At 42.5% G+C, this 10,438-nt stretch overlaps 1 pseudogene; it reads right to left on the bottom strand.

The window, feature by feature from the left end:
- Positions 1-3,169: 3,169 nt before the first annotated feature.
- LOC136673320 (cytochrome P450 2F2-like) lies at positions 3,170-7,495 on the bottom strand (annotated as a pseudogene).
- Between the last annotated feature and the right edge of the window lie 2,943 nt (positions 7,496-10,438).

Raw genomic sequence — 10,438 nt, 5'->3', positions numbered from 1 at the left:
AAGAAGATGGCTCCATTGCGCTTGCGCCTGAGCGAACATTTCGTTGTGGAATGTTCGGTCCTGAGGAGTCGATTCGTGGAGTCGGTTCTACTCACAAAAAAATGATCGATGCTTTTTATGTTTAAAAAGTACTTACTAAGACATTTTTACCAACTGATAAATATATTCACAATGATTTATAAGCAGCCCTGCTGGTGACATCACTTCAAAATACATTAAGACGGGCGAACAACCTAATAAAGCATGTAAACAATATGTTATAGGTAGGAACGACTTATTAACTTACGTTATACCTATGCATGAAAATTCATTACATGATTTAATCAGTAGAGGTCTCGTGGCACTGATAAACAACACAGCAGGCCAGAAATGTGCAGCTGGACTGAGGTGATACATTTTAAAAGGAATGCAGCCAGTAAGTTTACCAGGAACGACACAACCTAATAAAACAAAACAAAAACTTTTAAAGTACAGTAGGTAAGATTATGCATTATTTCATACTCCTACAGTTGCAAAGTGTAATTCATTTTTACAGCATTCATTAAGGGTAGGTGGGAGTGAGTAGATGTTCTGAATAGCAATGACAGAGGCTCAATTCCCCATTTTACAGCCCACGGAAACGTCACATTGATACTGAAGCTATAATTTCAAGATTTTAAAAGTGTTCCTATAACAAATGATTTATATATAGGGATGTCACAGGTAAACCAATTATAACACACATGACATAAGAGATGTACATATATATATAACATAGTGTAGCGATCCTGCAATAATGTTCTATGTTATGGACTATCTGAAATGCAGACGTATGTGAATTACAGTACGCATGTGATTGGCGGATGAGAAAAGGGGCGGAGTGTGTGCGCAGAAAGGGGAGTGAGTTAGAGAGAGTTCTTTTGACCGTTGTTGGAAAAACAGCGAGAGAGTTGTAGCAGCCTGTTTTGGTTGGGGGCGGCACGGTGGCGTCACACAGCTCCAGGGGCCTGGAGGTTGTGGGTTCGATTCCTGCTCCGGGTGACTGTCTGTGAGGAGTGTGTGTGTGTTCTCTGCGTGGGTTTCGGGTTTCCTCCCACAAAGTCCAAAAACACACGTTGCAGGTGGATTGGCGACTCAAAAGTGTGTTGCCCTGTGAAGGACTGGCGCCCCCCCCCCCCCCCTCAGGGGGTGTTCCCACCTTGCACCCCACACAGATTCAATGCCCCCACCCTGTGATCTCAGGAGCCACAGAAACTTTAGTTCCATCTTTCCATGCCTCTTCTCCAACTTTCCCTTTCTCCACACCCCAGCCTGCAACTAACGTGCTTCCTCTGACCTGTGACCAGAATACCGAGGGAGGAGGGGTAGATTGATTGGCGGCAATGCAAAAGATATGGGGGATGAGCTGTGACAACTTGGAACCCCAGCAGCAGGAGGAGCTGTGGAGAGTACTGTGGGAGTTTAAAGACATTTTTGCCCTGACTGAGGGGGAGTTGGGCCTGACACACTTGGTGCAGCACGAAATTGACACTGGAGATGCACAGCCTATCAGAACGCATCCTCGCCGGCTTCCCCTCGCCCATCAGGCAGCTGCGGACAGTGCAGTAGAAGAGATGCTACAGAATGGGATCATCGAGCCATCTGACAGCCCCTGGGCCTCTGGGGTGGTGATGGTAAACAAAAAAAAGAGCAAAAATATGAGATTTTGTGTGGACTACAGGCCATTGAATAGAGTAACCAAGAAAGACTCGTACCCACTGCCCCGTGTCGATGAATCACTGGACTTGGTGTCTGGCTCGTCCTGGTTCTCCTCATTGGACCTATGCAGTTGCCCCTCAGTCCGGATGCTAAACCCAAGACGGCTTTTTGCACTGGTAGAGGGCTATGGCAGTTCACGCAGGGAACTTCTCGCAATTGTAAGAGCAATAAGACACTTCAGGTATTATCTCTGTGGCCTACCATTCACGGTCAGGACTGATCATGCAGCTCTCCAGTGGTTGATGTCCTTCCGAGAGCCGGAGGGGCAAATCGCACGCTGGCTGGAAGAACTGGCATCATTTTACTTCCAGGTGGAGTACCGAGCAGGGACTCTTCATGCCAATGCAGATGCTATGTCCAGACGTCCCTGTGCCTCTGACGACTGCCGCTATTGCGAAAAAAGGGAGGCCCGGCCCCCACTTGTGGCGGAGATACACTAACTTGTGGAGTGACCCTTGTGGTTGACCCTGTGGAGTGGAGAGTACAACAAGGGCGAGACCCGGACTTACAACCAGTGCTGCAGTGGGTGGAATCAGGACAAAAACCACAGTGGAATGAGGTGGCTCGCTGTTCTCCTGCTACTAAAGGACTCTTTGAGAAATTTTCAGCCCTCCGGGTGATGGATGGGGTGCTCCAGAGGGACTGGAAAAAGCCAGCCACCGGGGAGGAGAGGTGGCAAGTAGTGGTCCTAAAGGCACTTGGAGAGGGGGTGCTGAAGGCATGTCATGAAGCTGTAGGAGCAGGACACTTTGGAGTCTCAAAAACTCTTTGATGACTACGACAGAGCTTCTACTGGGGCAGGCTTAGGAGGGATGTAGATGATTTCTGTCGCAGGTGTGACACTTGTGCTGCTCACAAAGGCCCTCCAGACCAGTCCCGTGCCCATCTCCAAAAGTTGACAGTAGGGGCCCCGATGGAAAGAGTTGCAGTAGACATAATGGGCCCGTTCCCTCGCACAGACAAGGGCAACCGTTACGTCCTGGTTGCTATGGACAATTTCACCAAATGGCCAGAGGCCTATGCCATACAAGACCAGGAGGCGGGGACTGTTCTCATGCTCATTGAGACTGGTGTTCATTGTTATTACAGTGTGCAGAAACAGCATTTCCTGTCTACTTCTATCTGCCCATATCTACGTGAGTTTCCTCCAGGTGCTCCAATTTATTTTCACAATCCAAAAACACATGCTGGTTGATGGACAGAAGATTCAAAAGTGTCCAGTGGTGTGAATGTGTGAGTGATGCCCTGTGATGGGCTGGTGCATTGTGCAGTGTGTTTTCCAGTGATTCCAAGAAAGCTCTGGACACACCGTGACCCTGAACAGGATATCACTGAAGTTACAGAAGTGGTTACAGAAATTGAATGAATGAATATTTTGAATTCTTGTAGTACAATGTATTAAACAAATTTATAATTTAAATTTATTACATCACTAATTAGTTATATTCTGTATTGGTCTAGCTTTCACTCTCAGCTCCACTCCCTTCCTGTACGGCCTGGGCTTGACTGTGATTCCAAATAAAGGAGTGAAGTCTGGTTCTCCTGCATCTTCAGGCCAGAAGAACTGGAACCGGCGCAGTAGGGTCACCAAGATGAGGAAGAGCTCCATGCGAGCCAGACCTTCACCAAGACACATACGAGGCCCTGTGGACATATGAAATGTTCATGAGCTCGGCTTTTATACTGTATAATGTCAACATTAAAAATTAAAGTGAAGCCTGTATTAAAATGTATTTACATTTAGAACTAAAAAAAATGGTATGAATAAAAATAAGTAATAGGAAAAACAGCTGTATGTTTTTCAGTGTCTTTTTCCCTGTGTGGCTTTTCTCTCATATCTCACCAGCAGAAAAGGGCATGAAGGCTTCTGGCTTCTCAAACTGTCCCTGCTCATTCAGGAAGTTTGCAGGATTGAACTCATGAGGAAACTTCCACTGGGTTTCTTCACTCAGCACTGAGGAGAGGTTTGGAATGATGATGGTGCCCTATATCACAGAGAAAGATAAAAGAAGGCTAGAGATGAACAAGTGACACCAGTAGGTAAGAGTAATGCTTGGAATGGATTTGAAATCTTCACCTTTGGGATGCTGTAGCCCAACAGATGACTGTCTTTAGTGGTGCAATGAAACACACCAAGAGGAACGGTTTTGGCAACCCGCTGACATTCGTGGGTCACAGCCTGCGTGTACGGCATGTTGAGTCTGTCCTCAAAAGATGCGTGAGCTTTGCCCATCAGAACCTCATCAATCTCATGCTGACATCTCTCTGTAGAAACAGGGTGCACCATTAGTTTCTTAATTATGTATGCACTTGATATAGTGTAATTCTGCTGCACTCTGTTTACACTATTCGTAGGTTTCCCTGTCAGGAATTACACCTAGTAATAGACTGTTTTTTATTCTGGGGAATGGACCCTCTGGGTCAGAAGACATTCAGATATAGAAATATTATTCAGTGGTTTGTTAAATTAATTTCCTTTTCTTGCACTTACTTGCATTTATATAGTACTACCTAGCACGGTGTATCTGATTGCTCTGATGGTTAGTCGCAACTGGGGTTTTACTCGGGTATTTGTCTTTGAGGCATATCCCACGTCTCATGTTTGATTTTCTATTCATTTGGATGGCAAACAAAATTAATATATTTAAAACATGTAACACATTTCTATAAAATACCAAACTCCAGAGACTCAACTAATAGTATCTGGTGAGCATAAGATAGTATTTGGTTAGTACAAAATACTGTCAGGTGAAGGACACCTAGCCCAGTATGTGATGCTTGTGTAATTGTATCTTGTGAGCAGATTTTTCACTTAAACACTGTAATCAAAGCCAGAGTTCAGTAGAAAAACATGAAAATTGCCCAGTACTTGGCATGGAATATGGAGGTGAAATCTTCCTTATGCATGTCTACATTTGTTTACTCGTTTCAAAATAAACCTGTCCTTCATCATAGTAAAAACATTTTTTTTCACAGTCTAAACAAAGCATGATAACTTTCTGTTTCCGGGTGACTGTCTGTGACGAGTTGGTGTGTTCTCCCTGTGTCCGCGTGGGTTTCCTCCGGGTGACTGTGACGAGTTGGTGTGTTCTCCCTGTGTCCGCGTGGGTTTCCTCCGGGTGCTCCGGTTTCCTCCCACAGTCCAAAAACACACGTTGGTAGGTGGATTGGCGACTCAAAAGTGTCCGTAGGTGTGAGTGAATGTGTGTGTGTGTCTGTGTTGTCCTGTGAAGGACTGGCGCCCCCTCCAGGGTGTATTCCCGCCTTGCGCCCGATGATTCCAGGTAGGCTCTGGACCGAACGCGACCCTGAACTGGATAAGCGCTTACAGATAATGAATGAATGAATGAATTATGCTTGCAAAATACTTTAATCAGTAAACATCTCAGAGTTTCTCTGTACAAATGGAAGTGCTGTGGACATTTTCCAATTCAAACCTTGAATGTCTGGATGTGTTATGAGGTAGAGGAATGTTGTTAGGAGGGTGTTAGAGGTGGTATCTGTCCCAGCAACTTTAATGTCCATGATGTATCTTGCAAGTTGTTCCTCATCAAAGGAAAATTCATCACCTTCTCTCTGTCAAAAATATATTTTCTTTTACATATTGTGCTTATGTAAGTTTAATCATGGATTTGTTAGGATCAAAATAGTTGTCTTAAACCAAAATATGATTCCAGAACAACTTCTACAGCTGGATGAATGTTACCATTCTTATCAAACTCCTCCAGGTAGCAGTCGACAAAGTCTCTTGGCACTCCTGGGACTCTTGATGTCTTGTGTTGGTTGATCATGTCAGCAAAACTTTTCTCAATTGTATAGTAATTTTTGAAGGCTTTCATAAATGGAAGGGGAAGAAATCTCACCACGGGAAGTGTATCATGGATCTGCAAGAAAACAAGATGATATGTGACATGACAGACTGCATCAACTGTATCCGTTTATTCCATATTTCAATATTAAATCAAACTACATGCTAACATTTATGCACAGACAATAAAAGACTCACCATTCCCCATGGTCCATTGACAATCTTCGTATTTTCAATGAAGCGATGAATGTGTTCTTTGAGGGCATTGTCCTCATAGTTGAAACGAGTCCCAAATAAAACCAGATGAATTATATTTGATGCCGCTTCATGAAACAAAGTCTGAGGATTTATGAAGCCTCCTACAAAATATATTAATCATTAATGCTTCTTTGTGATTTTCTACTGTTTCTCAAATATGAAAGATTTAAGTACTCTCAGAAATACTGTTTCCTCGCCATTTGCCAGCTCTCCAATCTGTTTGAGTTCGAAACTGCAATAATGTGTCCATGCAGTGTCTGAAAATGGATAAAAACTAAATGTCTCTGTCTAGTAGGCTTTCTCTCTCTGATCACACCAAAGAAATGGCATCTGGAGGTTTGTAAAGACCTCCAAGTGTTGAAAATCATGGACCATGCTCTATTCCTACTCCATAAGTGGGTAAAACTGACTGATTTTTTTTAACATTTCAGCCTGGTAATTGGCACATAGTAATTAACATTTATTAGTTAAGTGTCAGTGTCAAATACTTGTCTCTTCATTTTACTTAACTTGGCTAGCTTTAAAATCAAATTATTGCATTATCATAACTATGATACCTGCACTTTGCTCCAAGCGTGCCACAAGATGTTCAATTTCTCCCAGAATTCTCTCCTCCATCGACCGCTTTCCCCATGCCAAAGTTCCTCAAGGTGATGAGTGCAAAGCGTCGATGTTCCTTCCATCGAAGATCATTATTGGCAAAGGCAATGCCTGTTATATTTGCCTCAAGTCAGTAACTTATTTAAATGGTGCTCTTTTTGAACGAGTAAAATAATCATGTTGATCCTAATTAAATAACAAGAGCTGAATAATGCAGCAGTACAGTTCAATTTAATCATTAGAACATATTTAACACAGACCTTTCCCTTCTGTTACATCACTGACTAGGATGTTTTGTGGTCGTCCTGAAAAGGTGGCAGCGTTGGTCACCAGAGCTTCCTTCACAGCTTTCAAACCTGTTAGAACCACTGCTGGTCTTGCTCCAATGTACAGACTATAAACATTCCCATAGCGCTCAGCAAACTAATGACACACATTACAGTAAACATTAAGAATCATCAATTATTCAAAGCCTAAGGCACAAGGTCCATTTTCAAAGAAGTCACTATTAGAAAACAGAGTCAAACACCAGAGACATCTTAGTCTCTGTGCTACTTTTCATAATATTTTGCCTTTTCGTGATATTACCTCATGAAATTGATTTAAAGATCACACTGCACCTATAATTATTGAGGACTCTTGAAATTAAATATGACAGGAAAGTGTCTCTAAACCCTTGAAATCAAAATGATTTTGCAGAACAAAAATACAACAGTTTGAGACCCCTATGTTATACTGCACTTATACTGTTATTATGCATTAAATAGCTTTTTCTTACATTAACAGCATGTCAGGTTGATCATTCACTAACACATGTCCCAATGGCCAAAGAAGAGGGTCAAATCAAGTTAAATTTAACAAACAACAAAACAGTAAATGTTTAGTAGTGAAAACAAAATGTGTTTCATTTAAAAGAGCCCAGTTTGGTACCTTCTCAAAATCTTTTAAAGGATTGTTAATGTTCAGTTGAAAGAGGTTTCCAAATATAGGCACAGGCCGTGGTCCAGGAGGAAAGTTCTTGGGTCTCTGGATCCTGGCGAAGTGGAAGAAAAGGCAGATAGCAATATAAATCAGCACCAAGGAACTTATCATGTTGTTCTGCTGTTGTGCTGCTCTTCAAAGAGCTTTCTCAACACTGGCACACAAAGGTTAACCCTTGTTATGGTCTGTTCAAGTAAGTAAATATTGTTTTGCTCAAAGAACCAGGTCACTTCCCTTGTGTATATCCATTAGTAGGTAAAGAAGTAAAAAAGTAAATTTCTCTCCAGGATTTCATTCTGAACTTCCTGACTTCGAAAACCAGCCTCAGAGGTGCCAGGGCTGTCGAAACAAACCCCTTGGAATGATTTTACATTTATGGGAGAAAAAAATGACAAAAATTGTTTCCTAAGTTTGATGAAAACTATGAACAAAGACCTCATTTGTGCTGGACTCCTTTAAATAAAATACCCCACAAAATCACAAAATTGAGTTTTTCAACCATTAAAATAACAACTAAGGGTGGCACGGTGGTGCAGCAGGTTAGTGTCGCAGTCACACAGCTCCAGGGGCCTGGAGATTGTGGGTTCGATTCCCGTTCCGGGTGACTGTCTGTGAAGTTTGGTGTGTTCTTCCCGTGTCTGCGTGGGTTTCCTCCTGGTGCTCCGGTTTCCTCCCACAGTCCAAAAACACACGGTGGATTGGTGACTCAAAAGTGTCCGTGAGTGTGTGAAGGAATGTGTGTGTGTGTCTGTGTTGCCCTGTGAAGGACTGGCGCCCCCTCCAGGGTGTATCCCTGCCTTGCGCCCAATGATTCCAGGTAGGCTCTGGACCCACCGCGACCCTGAACTGGAAAGGGGTTACAGATAATGAATGAATGAATAAAATAACAACAATCATTTGGTACGTTTACATACATTTACCAAGATATTGAAAGTAGTATTTATTTGAGGCATTCAGAAAGAGGCAAAATTTGTGCTTCCTCTAAAACACCTGAGGCAAAACTCTTCCTTATATTCACACAATACCAATGAGAAGTTAATGAGCTGGAAAACGCCAACTATCCAGATCTGTCACATCACCTCTCAGATGCCTGTGCTAACTAGCACCATGAACACAGAGATAGGGGAAAGGAGGGGCCATCCTGTGAAAGTGAGGCCACTTGTGTTCTCTAAGACTCCCAGCCTTGGGCAACCAAGGAATCACCAGGGATCAAACCTCCTGATGAAAGGGTCAGTGCTGAAACTGCTGCACCGCTCGGAGGCCTGTTCCATATATATTTCTGATAGATAGTGTATCTGACTATTTTTTGGGGGTGGCACGGTGGCGCAGCAGGTAGTGTCGCAGTCACACAGCTCCAGGGACCTGGAGGTTGTGGGTTTGATTCCTGCTCCGGGTGACTGTCTGTAAGGAGTGTGGTGTGTTCTCCCTGTGTCTGCGTGGGTTTCAGGTAGGCTCTGGACCCACTGTGACCCTGAACTGGGTAAGCGGTTACAGATAATGAATGAATGTATGAATAATTTTCATTAATAGTAAATAGTAATATTGAGGTCCTGGGTTCAATCCTCATCTTGGGTCCATGCCTGTGAGGAGTTAAACAAATGTTAAACAGATTTGAGGTTTGAGTCTGTACATAAAAATACATATTTTGAATTTTCCCATATTTAGTGTTGAATATGATAATTTAAAAACTAGTTCTGTCATATCCCAGTAAACAAGGAACGTCCCTGGACGTTCAAAATAGGTCTAAAATTAGTCTGTCCGTCAAGGACATATTTTAAACGTCAACGGACGTCCAAAATCCATCTTAATAAGTTAGTTAAGTGGTGACCAATCGATAACGTCAGTGGACGTCCAAAACGCGTTTTATACAAGTAATTTATTTCGGGACCAATTAATAACGTTAATGGACGTCCAAAATACGTCTAATAGTCGTCTTTTCAATGTCTGTGTTTGGACGTCTTTTCAACTTTCATTTTCAACCTTAAGAGAACGTTGATTAGACGGCTGTCATTACGTTATTTCAACGTTGAATCAACGTCTAATTGTTTACTGGGATGTTATTATTTATACGTTTTACAGAGATCAAATTGAATATGGTCAATTTCATATGTTTTTGCATAGATCTTGTATAAGTGAAAAGCCTGTATTCTGATATATGTCATATATTTGTTACAGATACAGCTCCATTCACAGCATGTCCACAGGTGTGAATGAGTGAGTGACTGGGTAAGTGTGTAATGACCTGTGACGGACTGGTGCCGAGTACAAGTGTTTTACAGCCTTGCAGGCAATGATTTCAGATAAACTACACACTGCGACCCTGAACACGATGAAGTGGTTACAGGAAATGAACGAATTAATGATTGAATGCGTGTGTGCTTTGAGTAAGGTCTTAGTATTTTATCCAAAGAGTTGTCGGTTTTTTAAAAACTGTGTAAAAGTCTCCCTCTAGCGGAATATTTACAGATTGCAACGAAAGTCCCATCAACCATCCGATAGAATGATAAAACATCCATTTATTTAAGGTGGAGGGAGGGGGCGCTAGTCGCAGTTCCGCCATCAAATACCATACTATATTAAACAATTACAGCAGAATGTTTGTGGTGTATGTACGAGTGGATGTGACACAGCAGAGCAGCTGGAGATTTCAAACCCCGGTGTCACTGTTGGATGAGACTGGTCCACCAACCCACAATATCTTATCAACAGCGTCCTATGACCACTGATGAAAGACTATAGAGGATGATCAACAAACTCTGACATTATATCTGCACGGTGGAGCAACAAACTAGATGCGGATGTGTTCTTTGCTGTGTGTTTGTGTTTATCTCATATTGCTTTTTAAATAAAGCGCGATACTGTACGACCATTCAGAACGGAGCTCATTTACATATTTCAATCTTAAAGGCACAAGCAAAAAAAAACCGTTTATTCCTAAGAGACACGGACGTTGGGGATGGTGGTGTAAAGCTAAATTACAGCTGGTTTTGGTTCCTAAAGCCTTACCAAACTCCTCAGGGGAATAAACTGAGGAGAAAATGAAAGCCGGTAAAG

This window comes from Hoplias malabaricus, chromosome 17, assembly GCF_029633855.1.
Source record: "Hoplias malabaricus isolate fHopMal1 chromosome 17, fHopMal1.hap1, whole genome shotgun sequence".
Taxonomy (NCBI): Eukaryota; Metazoa; Chordata; class Actinopteri; order Characiformes; family Erythrinidae; genus Hoplias; species Hoplias malabaricus.
Note: the sequence above shows the minus strand (reverse complement) of the source record. Positions and strands in the feature narration are given on the sequence as shown.